The sequence below is a fragment of the Opisthocomus hoazin genome, chromosome 6 (assembly GCF_030867145.1).
Source record: "Opisthocomus hoazin isolate bOpiHoa1 chromosome 6, bOpiHoa1.hap1, whole genome shotgun sequence".
Lineage (NCBI taxonomy): Eukaryota > Metazoa > Chordata > Aves > Opisthocomiformes > Opisthocomidae > Opisthocomus > Opisthocomus hoazin.
Window position 1 is genome coordinate 52,211,926 of NC_134419.1, and position 22,379 is coordinate 52,234,304.

Below are 22,379 nucleotides of genomic sequence, written 5' to 3' on the forward strand. Positions count from 1 at the left end.
TGATAGTTGAGGCTCACAATTTGAAAAGGAGTCAAAGATACTGTGCTGTTATGCTGCATTACGTGCGTAGTGGTAGCATCTGTAAGACAGAAGTTATACACAATAATCCTTCCAACTCATCTTAGATGGAGTCATATTCCCAGTTTGAGGAAAAAAATCAGAATGGATGCAAAACCTGGGGAGAGAGGGTCCAGAGGAGAGCAGAAGAATAGTTCTGTTTGCCTGCATTTTGTATAATTCTTCACAAGTGGTGAATGGAGTTTCTTTAGCCTAAAGAAGATAGATGTAAGAAGATGGAGGAGAACAAGTATCTTCAAGTATGTAAAAGACTGTTTCTAGCAGAAAAGGCACTACCTGTTCACACGTATCTGTAGTGCTTATGTAAAGAAGCATGAACTTCAATCTCTGGAGTAAAGATTCAGGATAGATGCGGATTAAAACTTTGTCTTGAGAAGATACGGAAGTTCCTCGAATGGCTTCACTGGGGGAGACAGTAGAGTATGCATAATAGGAGAGTTTTAAACAGTGAAGACAATGTCTGGCCGTAATGACTGGGAACTGCTAAACCTGCCTTGAGTTCAGGAGATGACCTAGCTAATTGGGTTTCTTTCTGCTGTATGAGCCATATAATTTTAATGTCAAAATAGTTACTGTTTTTCCAAACATTAACTTTGCAAGTTATCCAAAATACTCATCCTGTCTTCATGAGTGTCTTTTAGAACCACTAGATACTGGATCATATAAATATTTCAGACCAACAGGTGAATGAGCTGGGGTGATTTGTCTTCCTCATGGAGCTTGGATGTTATCCCTGTGAATCATCGATTGATCTCAGTGTCCTGGGAAATTTTTCAGGACAGTGCTTTGTCCTGTGCCTTCACAAGAACGGGATTTTCTCTGTATCCTTTCAAACTGCGAACCTAGGAACAGACAGGTGGTCATCCTGAACAAGAAGACTAATAGCTCTTTTTACTGTACTAATAAAACCAATAAATCATTATTCTGTTACAGTCAATGTTCCATGCTTATTTTTAGTTATACAGACCACTCCTACTTCTGTAACAGATCCTAGCTATGTTCAGTTAGGCATCTTAAAAGTATAAATGCCCGTCTGTATCCGTATGTAACCTTTCCTGTTTAAAAGCCCCCATTTGAGTAATGAGCATGAATATTGCCTGTCAAATATACTTTTCCACACAACATGGTCCAAGAATCTGCTTTTCAGCAGTATGTAATGTAAAGGAATCAAAAAACCACAGCAATGATGAGGTGTTATAGGAATAGGGCAAAAAAGGTAAAGAATAAAGCCAATATGCTAGATCCTGTTCTTCTAGTAGAGAATACGTGTTTTTATTGCCAGGGCAACAAATTGAATAAACTGTTTTACACAAACATAAATTGTAAAAAAAGATACTAGAAATGCCTGCATAATTGAGATGCTGTCAATTTGTTATGGAACACTTGGACATCAAATTTAGGAATGAAAATTCAGCATATTAAGTGCAATTGTATGCTGTTAATAAGTGCAGAGCTGCATAATCCTGTGAGAACAGACTTTATAGGGATGTCAGTTCAGCAAACTGCAGCGCAGTACAGTAGTCCATTACTGTGCAGAGAGGCTGCCTTCTCGCAGCAAAAGCCCTCATGAACCTCTGTGCATTATCCACCTGGAAATAAGTTGATTCCTCTCAGATTTAAAAAGCTTGTGACTCTGGAAGGAAGATACTTATTCATTCCCACAGAAAGTGTAGCAAATAGAGTATTCCCAGCAAAAGAGATGACCACCTGAGATTCACTTTGTGCAAAATCCCAAGGGAATACTTATCAGGAAGCCATTTTAGGTTCTGTTAAAAAAAAAAAAAAAAAAGCCCACATTACCTAGCCTCTTTTTCCAAATATAAAATATTTGAAAAAGCAAAGACATTCCCCAAGTTATTCTACAAGTTATTCTACAATTCTACTTCCTACAAGTCTTTGTAGAAAAATTTTCACTGTTTACTTGTTTTCATGAAAAGTCTTTATGGATAAAAGTTAATGAATTTGAAGATTGTGTTTATGTAATGGAAAGACTTTAGATCACAATTCTTGATAACATGGATATACAAGATTATGTCAGTTTTTATTTAAGATAATGTTTGCACAAATGCTTAATTTTAAATTCTTAGGTTGATTTCAGTGCAGTTAGGTAAGTATGTGTTTGCTTTCTTTCCTCTGTGGGAAGTGTTTTACCAAATCAGAAGCGTAGATTTTAAGCCATTGATGAAGGGGAAATGCGAACTTAATAAAAAGCATAGAAAGCAAGGTGTTTACGATGCAAGGTCTGACAAGCAGAAAGAACAAAGTTATTACTTTCAAATACTGTTCTGAAGTAATTTTCAAAATGGGTAAAGAGAAAAGTTGGTTTACCAAGATGTATTCTGAAGGTGAACAGTTCATTGCAAACTATTTGCTACGCTGGTTTAAGCCTTTTATTTTGCTTGCAAACTGTTTTACAACAGACTTTGAATTTTACAGTGTTGTTCCGAGTTATCCAGCAAATGCTTAATGAGGACAAACTTCATCTTGTGGATTGTTTACTAATTGTGTTTTCCATATGTTTATATGTTCAGCTTTTCTGTTGAGGGATTTCATCACTTTCACCACATGCTTGAGGACATTTTTTTCTGAAAATGATTATGTGGGCATAGTGTTTGGAAAAAATATGGAAGCACTAAAATCTTTACTTTCTCTGCAATGGAATCTTTGAGACCTTGCATGCTAAAGATTCTATAGAACTTTGTTTCCTATATATTTTGAAAAATACTTCTGTTTGCAGCTCTCCACTCTAAAAATAAAACCAGCCTGATGGTGGTGTTAGCAGCTTTCATCTAAATGTGGGGTTTATGGTTCATCAGATAGAAACATTCATTGCCAAGAAATGATAGCCAACTACTGTGTCCACTCACCAGGCACTCTGTTTTATATTTTGGATTTGGAGCAGACTTAGAGTCTTCAAATAATACTTATGTAATCTTTACCCTTTTTCCTCGTGAGTTCAACTGTCCTGTTGCTTTTTTGCATACTCGGATTTAAAATATTTCTACTTCCCTGCTGACTTACTGTCATGGTTTAACCCATCAGGCAGCTAAGCACCACACAGCTGTTCACTTACTGCTCTCCCACCTCAGTGGAATGGGGAAAAGAATAAAAAAAAAACAAAAAACTTGTAGGTTGAGATAAAGACAGTTTAATAGGACAGAAAAGGCAGGGAAAATAATAATTATAATAAAAAATAATACACAAGCGATGCACAGTGCAATTGCTCACCATCCACTGACTGATGCCCAGCCTGTCCCTGAGGAGCAATTGCCACCCCCCAGCCAACTGCCCCTAGTTTATATGCTGAGTATGATGTCATATGGTATGGAATATCCCTTTGGTCAGTTGGGGTCAGCTGCCCTGCCTGTGTCCCCTCCCACCCCCTTGTGCGCCCCCAGCCTACTCACTGGTGGGGTGGGGTGAGAAGCAGAAAAGGCCTTGACTCTGTGTAAGCACTGCTTAGCAACAACAGAAACATCAGTGTGTGGTCAATGTTATTCACATATGAAATCTAAAACACAGCGCTATACCTGCTACTGGGAAGAAAATTAACTCTATCGCAGCTAAAACCAGGGCACTTACATTCCCTGAGATGCTCCCAGCCCTTTGCCACCTTGCTTCCAATATTCACATAGGCCGCCGTGGGGGCAGCCTGCCAGGGTTCAAGTGTTTTTTTTTGTCAAGTTCTCTGTGTTATATTGTTTGTTAATATCTTAAATCACCTGCTCACAAACTAGAAAATCTCTTCTCCAGCCACTACCTGGCTCTTGGAAAAGTAATTGAAGAGGGATGGATGATTAGACTGACTCAGCATTTGAAGTAAGCAACACGTTGGTGAATATGATTTCTTGCTATGGTGCTATAACTTGTTTTTGGTTTTGAATATGCCTAGGGTATCTTCTAGGAGGCAGAGAAAAGACTGAGTTATGCCTATCATTGAAGTGAAATGGGAGTTTGAGATTTATTAAGAGTTTGGAAAGCATTACGGTTTCTGCACCAATGAAACCCACAATTTCTTTATGAAACCAGTCTTACAGAATGTGCCTAAGCAGTGTGAGTGTTTAAAGTGTAATGGTTATTGATTTCAAAACATATACGTGACATACGTCATCTGACTCCCACTCTGTATTTATTTCTTTGTAATTGGGATAAAAGAAGAGGAACAGCAGAACAGGGCATGAGTCTACCAGTCTGTCACATAACATATGAGCTGTTCTTTCACAAATGAAGTCACTCACAAAAATCCACTCTCTTCCATATGAACAGACATCAGACTTTATGGAAAAGGATGTTAAAGGAGGTCTGTCTCAAAGAATCTCACTAAAATTTTAAACATTCATCTTTTGAGTATGGAGTGTACTTCTAAATCAGTATTGCCTGCTCCTGTCTTGTAGTACAAAGACTATTCAAACATATAGACACAGTTTCATTTAATATTATTACAAGAACAACTACAGGAAATTATTGGTTTTTTCTAGAATGGAAAAAGTATGATTACTTGAACCCGTTGGGTTTCATGTACTCAAGCTTTTTCTGTCTCAAAACTCTGATAAGATACTTTGAAATTCGAGCTACAGAAGTTCCGTACGTGAGAGAGGGTGACTGTAAGATCCCTGTAAGATCCTCCATAGGGAAGCAGGTTGACTGTGCTGAGCAATACTTGATCTCTGTCTAAAGATACACTGAAATACCTGTGAGTGATACTAGCAAGAGGACTTCATGTCAGCCCAGAATCCTTCTGCACAGGTGGAACTAAATTTTGTCTTGGATTTCTGCACAGAAAATCTAAGAAAAAATAGGGTCTGAGAGAACTGACATTAAAAAAAAAAGAGGTCAGAGAAGAGGTTGTTTCAGATTATTATCAGTGCATGTCTGTTCTTTCTCAGGGTGAAGCAGACACATGTATTACAGCTAAGTAATATTATGAAAATAAAGGTTGGATGTCACCCTGATTTTAATCTAATCTTAGGAAAAAGTCTCTTGTTTAGTTAAAGAACTAGCATCAGCTCAAAGTGCCATCTAAATGTCTGCCTAAATTTGATCCCTGTAAATCAGCAGAACGCAGCAGAGCTGCTGTAAGGCCTGTAATAGCTCAAGGAGACGAAGACTGACTACATATATTTTAGTAGCATCCATTGGTGAAATGTCTGACAGAAATGGCAGCCTCTGAGGAGAAGTCATTGATCACATAGTGTCCTTTTCTTCCTGCTCTTAATGACAGCCACTTATGCTAAGGTTATAAGGGTTTGGTAAAATTTTAAAAAAGCATTTTGATTAGAAATGTTGATTAAGATCAGTTAATTGACTCACAGAATATTTAAAAATTGTTTGGAGTTTTTTGTCCCTGTTTTTAGTACATGGTATTTATAACACATTGAGTATTTTTCCAGGATGGTAAAACCTAACTTTCAGCTCTTCTTCCTTGCCTTGGCCACATATAATCCACATAATTCTTCTTTTATAAGTGGGCTTTTTTCTTTGTATTTTCTGTTCTAAATGAAAACTCAGAATTAATGCTCCTTAATCATGGATTTCTATAAGCAAGAGGTTACATTTCTTACCAGAAACTGCTTATTTGCAGGAGCCACATTCTTTGTGGTTAGTAGATTGAACACTGACTGATTTCTGTGGCAATGCAAATGCAGGGAAAAGAAATAGTGCAGCAAATTAATATAAAAATGAAAGCAGAAGGATTTTTTTTATTATTGACCTAAACTATGAAAAGGAAGATACAAACAGAATACAATCTTTACATAACTTGTTTTGTTACTACATTCAGTTCAGTTTATACTTCCTTAAAATTTTAATATGCTTCAGCATTTTTGGCTGACAGTAACAGCTTTCATATAGAGACGATCTAGTGAGATCTGAGGTTTGGAAATTTGGTGAAAGAATAGTTTTGAGATTCAGCAGCCCAGCTCTGAGACCACTTGGGATTGTTGGAAGATGCTGCTAAAGGTTAAATATTAAAACTATCATATGTCTGAGTTTGGATGACAAGGAAGGAAGCTTTCCATATGTATCTAAGTTGCTATACAGTACTCTATTTGTGTTCTGGAAGATGATGTAATTTACATGTAATCTATCTATCAGGATGTTTTCAAACATTTCACTTAATTGGAAGACTTAAACCTCTCCAAATTTTGTGTGAATTTCAGATTTCATGTCAGTTTATAAATATACATGCAAACAAAACATAAATGCATTCATACTTGGACATTCATGTTGAATTTAATACTCGTGTGGTAAATTCTGTGGTTAGAAAATCATAGAACAAGTGGGCTTCCTATGTGTATGCAGCTAAACAGCACCAAAGACCCGAGGGAGAGTCTAGATTCAGTGTCAACAGCAAGCATTCACAAATATATTAGCTGCTGTTTATCACTACTACTTCTTTATATGTTTATTTCTGTAAAAATCTCTACACTATGCTAGTGCAGATCTTATGATGTCAGGGTTAGAGGGGACATTACTTTGGCTCCAGAGCACCAGAAGAGATGGTTGTATTGTCATCTGGTAACTGGCTTAAGTAGAGGAATTTCTACTGGTTCAGCAAGATGCCTAAAATATGTTGTCATCATATTTTATGTAATTTAGCTCCTCTAAGTGCAGTAAATTGTGTTGTCCCTCAGGTCCCAAGCAGTCGGTCAAATTAATCAGTTTTGTTCAGCCTGTAAGTGCTTTAGGACAGCACCTACTAGGTGTCATATGCTCCTTAGGAATTTAGCTACTGTCTCTGTGGAAATACTGGACCTCTTGGCAATGAGGAAGAGACAGTTATCCTCCTCATTGCCTATACTATGTTTGCTGTAGTTTATAGAGAATTAAAAAACCCCTAGACAAACAGAACCAGTAAGCACAAATTTGCTTCTTGAAAACAGAACTGACAGTGATCTGTTTCCTGTTCAGGGACACTGGGGTTTTTTGCATCCTGAAGGGACTAAGCCCAGTGGTACAAGCAATCATTTGCTTAGTAAAACATTAATGCAAGCCGTAAGATTAGCCTGTTAAGCAGTCATAACCCTTTTAAGATTAAAGGGCAAAGAAAATGTTGTTCTCTCTATACTACTATACTGGACATTAATTTCCCTGTCACTTAATCTGTTATGACAGGTGGTGGTTGTAAGCAGTTACTACTAAAATTGTTTTTAGGGAAAATATGGCAAGGAAGTAAAGCATAAGAGTTTATAGTTGGTAAAAACTGAAAACAAGAGTTGTGTAGTATTTATTCATAATTGTCAGACATTAGATCAAGAGCTACCAAATCAAAAAATACTGTAGCAAAAGAAGAGATTAAGACAACTAGCCTTAAAATTGCATCAAAGAAAAGAAAAAACAAGTGGGTGGGACGTCTGAAACCAAGGAGGATCAACAAAAAGCTGCAGCAGAGCATCAGATGATAAGAAGACCTGAATGTACAAAGGTAAGCTTACACTGAGCAACAGCAGTTTGCTCACTTTATGGGTCACACAATTATGCTACAGCCAAACAAACACATAAACAGCAAAAGGAAAGAAAAGTACAGTGAGAACTGCTACTCAGCATTTTTCCAAATGCAGTCCACCTCAGAATTCAACTTCCATCACTGTTGAGGGATGACTATGCGAAAAAATCCAATTTCAGTGGTTTCAGTTTAGATCAACAAAGAGAAAAGAAACAAGTTCTGTGCACTACAACACAGAGTAACAGATTTTATCTTTACTGGAAGCTTTATTGTAGCTTAGCTGAAACAGGTTGATATTGTTAAGGCAAAACAGGTGAAGTATGTCAAGCCATGCTGCAGTGTAGCTTTTCAACTGGCATCATTTGACTTGGACAAGTAAGAGAAACATGCCAGTGAATTATTTTGTACCTACTCTTCACAATCTAATCTAATAATGTCAAAAGTATGGAAGCTGAGGAACTGACTCAACCCAGAGACTTCATTTAAGACTGAATGACAAAATGCCAACTATCAGACGAAAGATAACAATTACATTTGTCTTCCTTATGTAAGAATGAAAAGATTCTTTTCAGGAATGATTTGCAGGAAAAAATCTCTATTAGAATTTGTATAAAATCTGTGGAGGAAAATACGAGGTGATATCCATGGGGGTGGAAGGACACCTCACCCCCCCAAATATAAAAAAAGAACAACCCCAAAACCAAGCCACCAGATGTAACAAAGACAGCTTTGTGAATATGGAATAAAGAAAATCAATAGAATTGCCCTGGTAAACCATTCTTCTCAAAAAACCCTGTGTTCATCAGAATATGCTTCCAGTATGATCACTCTGAGAGAAAATATTTACCATATTTATATGTTTGTCCTGGTTTGGCCAGGATAGGGTTAATTCTTACAGGAAGTCAGGAGAGGACATAGGCGGGCTGGCTGACCCAAACTGGCCAAACAGATGGCATATTTGATACCATATGATGTCATGTTCGGTGCAGAGCTGTGGAGCTGGCTGAGGGGAAGTTAGTCGCAGCTCAGGAGTACACTGGGCATTGGGCGGTGAGAGTTGCTCCTTGCATTTCACTGTGTGTTTCGTATATTCTTTCTGTCAGCATTGTTGTTGTTACTGTTTGCTTCCTTTTTCGTTCTGTTCAACTGTCCTTATCCCGACCCATGAGTTTTGCCTTTTTCTTTTCATTCTCCTCTCCACCCCAGCAGGGGGAGGGGCGATAGAGCAGCTACGTGGTCCTTTGTTTCCAGCTAGGGCCAAACCACAACAGTTACTTGCGCTGGTCTTCCTAGTATGTTTCTTGGCTCTCTTGTGATGAAGCCATAGATCAGGTTCAAATCTCAGGTCAAGGAGAGTTTTCTGGAGGAGTGGTTTTTTGGTTTCTGGTTGGTTGGTTTGTTTGTTTTTTAAAAAAACAAACAGAAGACTTTTAAAAAAAAACAAACTTAAGGCTAAAACACATTTAATGAAAATTAATTATGTCTGTCATTTATCTTCCTAAAATTTAGGAAATTTCCCTCATTTTTTCTGCACACATAAACATCAAGGGGGGGAAAAAAGTTGGAATTTCTAGGAGGAACAATCCAAATACTCAGATTGTGTTCGCAGAAACAAGTAACGTGATTAGGATATGCTTATAACTCAGCTTTATTCTTGGTCCATACAAGATGGACAGCTTCATGAAACAAACGTGTTCTTAAAATTCAGTGTCCCATTTTGGCTTTGGCAATGTCTTCTTGTTGAAAAATCTGTAGCACTGGCAACTTTTATCAGACAGTATAGTCTTTCATTTAACTGTGTTAGAAAGATAATTTGGTGAGCCCCTGCAGAAGGAGATGTTGAAATTTAGAGAGGTTTTGTGAGGAAGTTCTGCCAGATTTACAGGAGCTGTAGTTTTAGATTGGTTTCTTTTCTTTTTTAGTGTTTTGGAAAACTGAAGAAAGTGGGCTAAGTGGGCTGAGTGCTGAACTAGATTGTCTTTTGAGAATTCAGACATTTATAGTCAGGTCACTGATGGGGTTAGGGTCAGACAGGAACTGGAGATAGTACAAGAAATTCAGAAGATAAATTAGACCTGTTCCTGGACACATGGACTCATCCTAGCATCTTTTCTACCCAACTTGCCAAAAAGCATTCAGAGATGCCAGATCCAAGAACTCTTCAAGCAGTGATGTTTCATAGGCTTTCTGAGATAGAATCATAGAATAGTTTGGGTTGGAAGGGACCTTTAAATGTCGTCTTGTTCAACCCCCATCCAATAAGCAGGGACACCACTAACTAGATCAGGTTTCTCAGAGCCCCGACCAACCTGGCCTTGAAAGTTTCCAGGGAAGGGGCATCTACTGCCTCTCTGGGCAACCTGTGCCACTGTTTCACCACTCTCATGGTACAAAATTTCTTCCTTATATCCAGTCTGAATCTACTCTCTTGTATTTTAAAACCGTAACCCCTTGTCCTATTGCTACAGGGCCTATAAAAAAGCCTGTCCCCATCTTTCTTATAAGGCTCGTTTAAGTACTGAAAGGCTGCAATAAAGTTTCCCTGGATCCTTCTCTTCTCCAGGCTGAACAACCCCAACTCTCTCAGCCTTTCCTCACAGGAGAGATGCTTCATCCCTCTGATCATTTTTGTGGCACTCCTCTGGACCCACTCCAACAGGTCCATGTCTTTCCTGTGCTGAGGGCTCCAGAGCTGGACGCAGGACTCCAGGTAGGGTCTCACCAGAGCAGAGTAGAGGTGCAGAATCCCCTCCCTCGACCTGCTGGCCACGCTGCTTTTGATGCAGCCCAGGATATGGTTGGCCTTCTGGGCTGTGAAAACAACATTGCCAGGTCATGTTCAGCTTCTCATCAGCCAGCACCCCCAAGTCCTTATCCTCAGGGCTGTTCTCAGTCCGTTTTCTGCCCAGCCTGTATTTGTGCTTGGGATTGTCCTGACTCCTGTGCAGGACCTTGCCCTTGGCCTTGTTGAGCTTCATGAGGTTCACACAGGCCCACATCTCAAGCCTGTCCAGGTCCCTCTGGATGACATCCCTTCCTTTCCAGCATGTTGACTGTACCACTTGGCTTGGTGTTGTAGGCAAACTTGCTGAGGGTTCAGTCAATCCGACTGTCCATAACTAACTAAGCAGAAGCTTCTGAGATACTGTCATGGGTAACAGGAGAAAAAGGGATGGTTGTTTGGCACAAAGGTATCATGGCAGAACGACTTTTGCATAAAAAGAATCAAAGTGTTTCTTGGCAGGGGCTGCTCTTAATCCCTCTATCCCCCAGCCTGAATTGATACTTGGGTTTGCCCTAACCCAGGTGCAGGACCTTGCACATGGCCTTGTTGAACCTCATGAGGTTCACATGGGCCCACTTCTTGAGCTTGTACAGGTCCATGTCGATGGCATCCCATCCCTGAGGTGTGTTGACCGCACCACTCAGCTTGGTGTCATCTACAAATTTACCGAGGGTGCACTTGTTCCCACTGTCTTTGTCATTGGTGAAGACATTAAACAGTACTTGTTCCAGTATGGACCCCTGAGGGACATCTCTTGTCACCGATCTCTGTCTGGACATTGAGCCATTGGCCACTACCCTCTTCATGCGACCATCCAACCAATTCCTCATCCACCAAACAGTCCACCCATCAAATCTATATCTCTCCAATTTAGAGAGAAGGATGTTGTGGGGAACAGTGTCAAAAGTCTTACAGAAGTCCAGATAGAAGACATCCCTAGCCCTTCCCTTGCCGACTGATGTAGTCACTGCATCATGGAAGGCTACTAGGATGGCCAGGCAGGACTTGCCCTTGGTGAAGCCATGTTGGCTGTCTTGAATCACCTCCCTGTTCTCCATGTGCTTTAGCATAGCTTCTAGGAGGATCTGTTCCATGATCTTGCCAGGCACAGACGTGAGGCTGACAGGTTGGCAGTTCCCAGGGCCCTCTTTTCTACCCTTTTTAAAAATGAGTGCAGTGTTTCCCTTCTAGTCACCAGGGACTTCACCTGACTGCCATGACTTTTCAGATATTATGGAGAGTGTCTTGGAAACTACATTAGCCAATTCCCTCAGGTCTCTGGGATGCATCTCGTCAGATCCCATAGACTTATGTATGTTCAGGTTCCTCAGGTGGTCACATACCTGATCTTTTCTCACAGTGGTAGTGACTTTGCTCCTCCAGTCCTGGCTTTGAGGTCCATCCACTCAAGAGGTGTGGGAAGAGAGATTTCCAGTGAAGACTGAAGCAAAAAAGTTGTTGAGTACCTCAGCCTTCTCCTTGTCCATTATTACCAGTTTGCCAGTCTTGCTGATCAGGGTGGGTACGCTTTCTTTGACCTTCAGGCCTTCTGTGATCACAGACTCCTAGCTGCTCTTGTAAGTTCAGAAAATCTTTAATTACAGTGTAGGACATATATTCAAATGATGTTTCAATTTCACAGAATCACAGAATCACACATTTCTAAATGCTTTTTTACCTTTGAAGAACCTTACCACAGTTGATACACTTTATGGAGTCCCACAAGCCTGTTAAGATTAAATACGCAGAATTTCTCGTAAAAACTGTGGTAGATGTAGTAATTATTTTTTCCTTTCAAGAAAAATGCCAGAGAGAACTTCAAAGAAGCAAACAAAAGATAGAGAAAAGAGTGAGCAAGAGGAACAGAGAAAGGGAATTGGGGAGGGAGCAGACGTGGTATCAAACCATATCATAACTGGGTGCAGAGTAAATTGTACAAAAGAGACAGAATACATATTCACTTTATGGTTGCAGATCTGATGGCAGTGTAGCAGAGAGATGTCTCCAGTGTCTGTAACTGAGGTAAGCCAGGTATTAATTTTTCAGACAATTATCAATACGTCATCTGTTTACCTTCAGTGGCAAATGGAAACAAAACCAGGGACTTCTGCTTTGTTTGTACTTTTGCCACCACGAGATAACTCGATTTCCTACAGTAACTGCCAGCCCTATTCCAGGACCCTTTTGGCACTGAAATGTGATTTCCTCACGTGTTATGGGATTGAAATGTTTCTATGCGGAAGAGCCAAAGTACATGGAACATGGCCAAACTCTTCTCACTCAAAAAAGCAAGCTCAGCATGCATGTGCCGTTCCATAAAGAGTTATGTTTGCTCTGTGCTGAAGATGACAAGCGAAAGACAGCCTGAAGTGTTCCTTAAAAACTGTATTAGATCTTAAAAATGTAATAATGTTGGAGGATTCATAGCCAAATGTCTTAAAAGCAGAGACTGAATCCATGGTATGAGCCTTTTTCTGCCTTCTGTTCTCTCCTCTAGAGAGAGCTTCATGGGTATGTTTTGTTTTCAGTCTTTTTATTTTCATTATTTGGTCTTTTGGAAAGACATAGACGTAGCATTTTATCACAATTGCTTTCTTATCAAGCAGGATTTGGTCTTATCTGTGAATACATAGAGCCATTGTCCAGGGTGTTTAATTAGCTCTAACAACACTAAACATCCAGAGATGTTTTGTTTTCATAAACTTACATAAAATATTAATATTATATATTATTTAGTTGACTAATGTGATATTACACCTTGATAAAATATTATTCTAATATTGTAAAGTTAGATGGTTTAGATTTGATTAATATCCCTAAGCATCCAGAGAGATAGCTGGAGGTTACAGTCTGTGCGAAGGGAAACAAAGTCCATTTGCATTGATGTTAGCAAGAGTAATTCTGAATCTGTATATTCTCCACTTTCATATAGCAATTTTTAATAACAGCTTATAATAATTCTTCAATGGAGCACAAGTTTTAAACCATTTTAACTTCCCCTTACATGATGATGTGTTCCCTAAGTTGTCTGTTATAGTAAGTTGGTTCCTTTAATAAATACGTATTTCGCTATTAAAAAGAAACTCTATTACACTTCCTCTTTAGAACCTGCATCTTTACAATACTTTATTTACTGGAAATTAATTAACTTGTTAAAATAGAATTGTGTGAGATCTTGCTGAAATGTACTCTGTAAACTCTAAATCAGGGTCATGTATCTAGTTTCTGCCTCATTTAATCAGACTCTTTGAAATTGCATTAGGCATTACAAAAAAAGCGCTACTGGATATTTCAGATCCCTAGAGAAATGTAGGTTGTGTGTCAGATCTGGTCAGGAATTCTGGTTTAACTGGCTTTATCAGAAATTCTCATTTTTTAAACCCTGATCATTGTCTAAGAATCAGCTGTTATGCATGAAAGGTTTCTCAGCTGTTGAGAGAGGCAGACTTAGAAGCTGTGGTTTTGGTGCTTGCCTGTCTGCATACCATTGTTGAAGTTCCTGCTCTAATTAGTATTCAGCATACACAGTGGAACAGCTCTAAAAGTGGAAATTGGGATAAGCCTGTCTCAAACTAATTCATAGACTGGTGGTGGTGTGGCATTGAGGGACAGCCTGTTCTGCCAATAAATTATGTGGCTATGGAATAGCTGTGTTACTTCTTAGCAGTTAGCATTTTTTTTTCCTCTATTCTCAAAAGACAAGTTTAAGGATTACATTAAAACATGGTGCAGATTGAATGATGTAATCTGTGCAGTGAATAACCAGAAGAGAAGGAAAGAGCTCATCAAAAGAAAGCACCAGAAAAGCGTAAGTTGAGAGACAGAGGTCTCTTCCTATCCTCTCATGTACTGTCTCTACAATACTTGACAACTGCTTCAGGCCAGGTGTCCTGCCTGCTCTAAGAAATTCCTGCTCCACTTGCTTTGTAGTGTGTACTGGTTTCAGGTGGGATGGAATTAATTTTCTTCCCAATAACTGCTGTGTTTTGTGTTTAGTATGAGAATGTTAATAACACTGACGGTTTTAGTTGTTGCTAAGAAATCCAGGACTTTTTCCAGTCTCCCCTGTTCAGCAGGTGTGCAGGAGCTGGGAGGGAGTACAACCAGACAGCTAGCCCAAGCTGGCCAATGGAAATGTTCCATACCATAGACGTTACACTAAGTTTATTAGTGGGGGTTGACCTGGGGGGAGGAATCTGCTCTTCTCTTTTCCATGAGTTCGGATCCTCTCATGGCTGGGAGTTTGAACTATTCCGGGAGTTTGGTCTTTTTTTGGAGTTTAGCAAAATTTGCAGTTTTCCACGTTCTGTGATCACAGCTCAGTGACTGGCTGCAAATCGGTTATCAGACAGTGAGAAAGTTATGTTATATATAGCTTGTTTTCCATATTCATTATTATCACTAGTATTAGTTATTAGTATTTACTTTGTTGTCTTATTAAACTGTCTTTATCTCAACCCATGAATTTTACCTTTTGTAAAAAGTCTTCCCGCTGGGGGAGAAAGGGAGGGATGAGCGAGCGGATGTCTAGGCCTTAGTTGACAGCTGCTGGCTTAAACCATGACACAGTGCCACTCCTGATCATGCTGAAAAAATCTATTTGTGGGACCTGTAGAGGCTGCATGTGTCAGATAAGTTAAAGATGTATAGATAATTATATCATGTTTAATATGTGTTTGTTTTAGCCTGATCAATCCTTGGTCAGTGCTTAGGAAATGGCAGGAATGAACATAAGGGACTGAGAACACTTTATGCCAGTAGTGCATGGCCCTTGGTATACAGTACAACTAAGGAAATCTTATAATGCAGAGAGATGCACATTTGGGCACAGTAACTTCATGGCCTCACCAAATTTTGCTCTGTATGATCAGGGACCTGTTTATTATTGTCTTCTTAATTACGCAGTGCATTATACATACAATAGCCACTCTTGCTCTCAGCCAGATGGCAGTCCTTATCAGTATTCAAAACTGATAAAGCTGTTTTAAGGACCTGCAACAAGTTGAATACATGACCACTACTTTGTTCAGCATTTGGAAAAAGCTGCGCTGTCTTTCTGTCATTGAATTACATAGGAGCAGAGAGAGAAGGAAAAGGATATCAAGCAGACAAGGAGATGAGTACTGTGTCAAGAGTATGGTTTTATAGCATTTTAAGCCTGGATCATAGTTTGAGCTTTGGTTGCACTTCAGAACATGGTTTAGCAGGTATGGTGGTGTTGGGTTGGTTGATCGTTGGACTTCATGATCTTAGAGGTCTTTTCCAGCCTTAATGTTTCTAGTCTATGATTCTATTCTGTTCTATTTTTCCATAGTAAAACTGTTAAATCCTTACCTGTGGCTGTAGTGATCCCTAACCCACATTTTGAGATGCTTTCAGGTTCTCAGGTTAGAGGTGAACAGCAAGTGCATTGTTGCTGAGAAGTGATGCCCCTAACCAACTGTTTGTTGTTGCTTCAACCAGATCTGGTGAAGGGAGGTGCTGGTAGCTGGCAGCAGTCAGTTACAGCTTACTTCCCAAAGAACAGGGAGGATCTCCTCAGTCCAGCTATGGTCCCAGCTGAGGAATAGTGATCTCTGAGCTGAGAGCAGTGGACACAGTGACAATGGGTCAAAGAGCTCAGCAGGCCAAACTCTAGGGCTAAAACCATATGGTAGGTATATAGGCTTTAGTATGTATAAGCAAAGGTAATTGGGATAGGTGTTATCCGCAGAGGGAAGACCGTCAAAGGATAAATGTTGTTTTTCTAAATCTGAAGTGGTTCCATGGCATCTAACAGAGAATTCAGTGATAACAAAACGTTTTTATACAGTCATAAATGAGTAAAAAACCTGGCTTAAAATATGGGGGAGAATTACCCACTGCTGGAAGAAATTTTTGCAATTTTTTAAATTATTATTATTTAGAGCACCTATTAGCACTGTTTTCTTCTAAAGCACTTTCTGTCATGGAGACATTTGGTTATTCAAAGTTGGCTAAAAACAAGAGTAAAAAATATTTACTCCGAGTTTAACTGTTACTGCTTTTGAATTACAGGTTATACTTGATATTATCAGAGCATGAAACAAAATCATGTCAGCATGCTTGCCTTTCACTCTTCTATATTGTTACATTATTTCAATTAAAGTTTATTAGGAAAATTTTGTTTTAGTTCAAATACTAATTATTAATAATTACTAAAATATTACCCACGTATTACAAACCGTTCTGTCATTCTGTTGGCTTATGTGATTTAGAAAACCAGGACTGACTGTGAATATTGGAGTGCATGATGTGCGCCTTTGTAGAGAGTTCTTTCTTCCCCAGTTGTATTTTTCTTTTCTTCTACCACAGACACCTCTTTCTTTACTGCTGGCATATGCTTCAAGCAATTTATCTCGGTGTAGTAATACATCCTAGCAAAGCTGAGGTCCCTGGAAAGCAAAATTTTCCTTTTCTGGCCAAGACTGACAATTGTCATCCTCCTTTTCCTAGGTCGCTGGGAAGTTCCTCACTGAAATCTCCCCCGACACTTCTCTCCTACTTCAGCGTATGCTTCAAAGGTACAAACTAGAACAGAGCTCATATGTCAGCATCCCTTTTGCATTGTCATTTATTGAACAAAGAAGCTGCCGTAATCACACCAGTTGATGCTGAGAGAAATTGGTCATGGATGACTCAAAAGAATATACTCCCTTCCATTAGGATAAACTGGTGTTAGAGCAATCAGAATCCTAGTGTCTCCTTTTTTTCTTTTTTTTTTTTTTTAAAGCATTAAACTCTTGTAGCATTTTGGACGATATTGTAATTCATTCCAAAGTGGTTGCCTAGAAGAATGGCCAGTATCACACAGAGAATCCATGATGGCCTTTCATGTAACTCTCTGGGACTGACTAACCTGCATGTGAACCTCTAAGCTCACTGTACGTTTCCAAGTTCCTTTTGGTCTTACTATTCTGAGTTTTCCTGGGGTTAATTTTCAGGGCTCAAAGTTGAGCAAGAACAGAATTTTACAGACCTCTTCAGAAAGAATGCAGGGGAAGATTTACAATGAATGAGACAAGAAGGTCTTAGGAAAGGAGAAGTATTACAGTAAGCAGGAGAGGAGTTTGGCTCTGGAGGAAGTGGATGCATGGAATGTGGAATATCCAACTTAATTCTATGGAAGCTAAGGGCAGAGAAAATTTTGATACAAATCTGTCTGAACAGAGTGTTAGGATAATTCCAGTAAAGCAGACTGTTGACATTAACCTTATTTCAGATTGCATGCTGGTACTGCTTATCCATCATCTGTGGTGTGGGAGCACAAGTTCTTTTCTGCTTCTTTTCTGTTTTCTCTTCATACACCTGAGTAGGACTGAAATCAGTCTTGGTGTGACCTGGTACAATTCCCACTTAAAGCTTGTGCCAGGAAGAAGTAATTGATAAGGCAGGCTTTCACTGATTTATGAAGAAAAAACTGACCTAAATACTTATTTTTGTCCTCTATTAACTGTTGGAGTAAGCATTTCTTTGTAGGGCACTGGCACTTCAAGTTGTTAGAACAATTTGAGAACATCTGAAGGCTTGTTTCAGTTGATACTATTTTGTATTTATCTACTGTAAATCTGTGTGAAATTCACTTTATCAGTGAACGGATAAAAGCTATAGTCAAAGCAAGATAAATCAGCTCTATCTTTGTGTTAATATGTATAACATATCTAAGGGAAAATCATGGCACAAATTAAATGAAAAATAAGTCAGATACTCTGTAAAAGCTGTATACCTTGTCTACTTTGAAATTTCATTGTACTTCAAATATTTTTTAATTTAGTAAGTGCCCTAGACCAATCATTAAATTTTACGCTTTCAAAGATGCATTTCTGATATGCTTGTTAATAGCTAATCGTATGATTTGCTTGGTCCTAGTTAATATTCTTCATTTTGCATTCTTGTCTGAAAAAAAAACCCCAAAAATTGTAAGTTATTAAAATAACAGTATGAGTGACCAAGATTTTCCTTCTTAGCTCTGACTCAGCCACTACTTTCTAGTGTTCTCAACTATAGCAGGAGTCTTTAATAGTAAAACCACCAAACAGCAGTGGCTAGAACTGGAACCATTAAGTGAGTTGGAACATTTGTATATAGATTTGTAAATTAAATTACAAGAATTTCAGATGTGATGATGCACATACAATTACCACTTGTATTAACAGGAATCTCAAGATCCTAGCAGCTGTAGCTTGTTGCTAACTTTCCGTATTTCCATTTTATTGGCTTCTATGAGGAGGTACGTGTATAAAATAAAAATTTTATCTGTCACACTTCATGGAAGAGAAGGGATGAACTAGATTGGAACTTGGTAGGTCAATGTTCAGGCATACCTACAGGACTCCAGAAAAGATGTTAAATTTTGCTCTACTTGAGTTGCCTGAAGCTATTTCTCTGATGTAGTGAGAGCTTGTACAAATGTGCAACCAATGCCTTGGGCCCTAAAAGGTAGCTCCTCGTTATCTATATGGGTTTACATGCTAATTCATCCAACATCTATCCACTGCACCACTCATTGTGCTTGCTGGTGGCTGTTTAGGTCGCAAGCACCAGTATTATTTTGTTCAAAGTGGTGTCATTATTAGCAAACTGCTTTCTAGGCCCACAGGCACAGTTGTCTGTCCTGAGATACTGACCATCTCAAAAGAGGTGGCCAGTGCTTGTTCAACAATGAGACATTTTTTTACGTTAAGGAATTCTAGAAACAGGATGATAGGAGGAGTATGCTAAGACGGATTACGAAGTACAATGGATAGGGCCTTTGTGTAGTATTTGATGACCCTCAAAGACTGTGTGTATTCTTCTGCATCTTCATGAAACTTCATAAACTTACATAATTTGCCTTTTCTTTCTTTTTTGGAATAATTGGATAATTATTAATAGAGTCATGGTTTGGTTTCCCACCTTGCACTGGTTCCATTTATAAAGTGATTTACTCTCTGAAACTATTAGTTTTGACTAGAATGTGAAGTATAAAATAATAGGGGAAATCAGTTTGTCCAGAGGCAGTCTTTGTTAAATGACAAAGAAGGTAAGTCTTAATGTCACAATTTTATATGAAGGGTTTTGTATACATCATTAGAGCACTCAAATGTGTGAACAAAATATTACTAATTGATCACCTGAAGGCTGCTTTTTCTGATTACAATTTAGGTTAATTAAAAACTTAAGTCAGTTCTTACCTGCAGGAGATGGCACAATTTTTCAATGTTGTGTAACCATAACTGTATCTATTAATGACATGCAGCTAAGAAAGAGGAAATTCTGGCTAAGTAGCAGTACAGTCTGTCCAATAGTGATAGGTTTACAGTATTTCAGAACAGTGTCCCAGAATAAGTGGCTGAATCTCTTTAAATCTCTGTTGTAGTCAAAATATCGTCAAAGGGAATTATTCTACAGTGGAAGACACTGAATTTGATAATTAATACATATTCATGAGCTCTGGCTCTTAACATTGCATCGAATAATAGAATGTTTTGGGTTGGAAGGGACCTTTCAAGACCCATCTAGTCCAACACAGATGCAGTGAGCAGGGATGTCTTCAACTAGATCAGGTTGCTTAGAGCCCCTGACCTTGAATGTTTCCAGGGATGGAGCATCTACCAGCTCTCTGGGCAGAGCTATTGACACTACCCTCCTCAGCTCTCTGGGCAGAGCCATTGACACTACCAATTCCTCATCCACCAAACAGTCCACCCATTAAATTCATATTTCTCCAATTTAAAGAGGAGGATGTTGTGGGGGACTGTGTCAAAGGCCCTACAGAAGTCCAGATAGACAACATCCATAGTTCAGTGACTTGTTCATAATGTTTGGATTATGAGCTCATACTTAAGCTTGTACAAATGTGGCAGAGCACTCTGAAGTGCCTGGAGCATACCAGAGGCTCTGACTTGTTTGTGTAGCAAATGGATAGTGTCTGCAGCATAAGAGTAGCCATTCTTCCAAAGTATGTCTTCGGTTTGGCCTTTCTTAGTTTTGATTTTAAACTATCTGTCTTTTCTCCATGAACAATGCAGAGTTTCACTTTCTGATCAGAGTTACATCAGTATAATTTTTTAGTACTGTCCTGGTCTAGGATAAAGATGAGAAATCTCCAAAACCCACTGGCTCAGTACCTTCACACAGTGTTGTGGTTTAATCCCAGCCAGCAACTAAGCACCACACAGCCACTTGCTCACTCCCCCCCAGTGGGATGGGGGAAAGAATTGGAAGGGTAAAAGTGAGAAAATTCACGGGGTGAGATAAAGATAGTTTAATAGCTAAAGCAAAAGCTGTGCACACAAGCAAAGCAAAACAAGGAATTCACTCACTACTTCCCATCAGCAGGCAGGTGTTCAGGCATCTCCAGGAAAGCAGGGCTCCATCATGTGTAACAGTTACTTGGGAAGACAGATGCCATAACTCTGAATGTGTCCCCTCCTTCCTTCCTGCTTCCCCCCACTTTATGTGCTGAGTATGATGTCATATGGTATGGAATATCCCTTTGGTCAGCTGGGGTCAGCTGTCCTGACTGTGTCCCCTCCCACCCCCTTGTGCCCCCCCAGCCTACACACTGACAGGGCACGGTGAGAAACAGAAAAGGCCTTGACTCTTGTGCAAGCACTGCTCAGCAACAACTAAAACATCCCTTTATTATCAACACAGTTTTCAGCACAAATCCAAAACATAGTCCCATACTAGCTGCTATGAAGAAATTTAACTGTATTCCAGCCAAAAACAACACAACAAAGCTACAAGTGTAAGCAGTGCTGAATGCATTTGATTGTGGTTGTCATGAATGCGGAAGTAATGCTAATATATTCAAAGTTAAATACTGAGCTTTTTTACTAGAGTGATAATTTGCAGCATTTAAAGCATTCCCACTTTAGGGCATAAGAGAACTTCTTAATCCAGAAATGAAAGGCAAGGGAAGTTTAGGGTCACCATGAATTTTAAAAGGCCTAGCAACAGCTGAGAATAGCAAGAAAGAGAAGAATATCTTCTGAGTAAAACAAGAGTTACTGCACTCTAACTGAACTCCATTTTTGTACATTGAAAAAAACCAGTTTTTTTCTATGTGCCCCAAGCTTTTCTACAGAAGTCTATCAGTTTTTTTTCTGGACCTGAAATTTCATGAGGAATGATACTTAAGTGAAAAAATCCCCACATTTAGTCAACATTATTTTTGTACATTGCAATGACCTCAGTAGGGAAACCTGTAAGTTAAGACTGAATGCACAACCTCACATATGCTCTCAATGTGTTAATATATATGCTCTTACTCATATACATTATAATCTAGTAGGTAGTTATGTGACCACCTCTTTTTTGTGAAATGCAGTGTATTATTTCTTCAACTTGTAAGCATTGTCCCACCATTTTTCCTCCTAAAAGTAGTTCTTGTGCTTGTAAATAGACTTATCAAAGACACTGGGAAAAACTATGTGAATATCGTTTGTTAGATTTGCTCATTAAGCAAGAATATTTAATGTTCTGCAACAGGGAGAGCAATATAACAGGTATTCCTGGTGTTAGTGGATGTTTGGAACAATTTGCAAGAAAAAAAAATGAATTTGTGTGGAAGAGACAGTGACAGCTAGTAGCCTTTCCTAATATGAACAAATGTCAAAGTTTGTCGAAGGTTTTTTGTCCTCTTTTCTGGTTTGCCAGGTTACTGCTTGTTTCTTTTCAGGCTAATTTAATGTCTACAAATTTACCCTTTTCAGTTCAGTGTAGACTCATTTACCCTTTTTCCTCTGGCCTAGCAAGTTCAGAAGCTAACCACTCCTTGTACGATTATGTTCTGCAGATCATTGGCCTGAAAATGACATGTAAATTAACTTCTCTCTTGCCATCAGGATGCTTCTGTAGAAGCCTAACTTTTCTCTACAGCTTAGCTAAAACATTTTTCAATTTTTTCATGAGGACTAGATGGCTGCCAAGATCTCACACTGCTGTATCAATAGGGAGACAGTTGATCAGTCACCAATGGAGTGTTAAGATTCAACCAAAAGGATAACTCTGTCTGTCCCAGCATGCTCTTTCCAAGGGTATTAACCATGAAGAGATACTGAGAAACAG

General features: G+C 39.0%; 1 long non-coding RNA gene across 1 annotated transcript in view; it reads left to right on the top strand.

Moving 5' to 3' along the window:
• The first annotated feature begins 13,947 nt into the window (after nt 1-13,947).
• Nucleotides 13,948-22,379, top strand: part of LOC142361620 (uncharacterized) — a 144,065-nt gene continuing 135,633 nt past the window's right edge. Inside the window, exons 1-2 of the long non-coding RNA XR_012764263.1 lie at nt 13,948-14,115; nt 16,782-16,849. This is a non-coding gene — a long non-coding RNA (uncharacterized LOC142361620). The remainder of the gene's footprint in view (nt 14,116-16,781; nt 16,850-22,379) is intronic.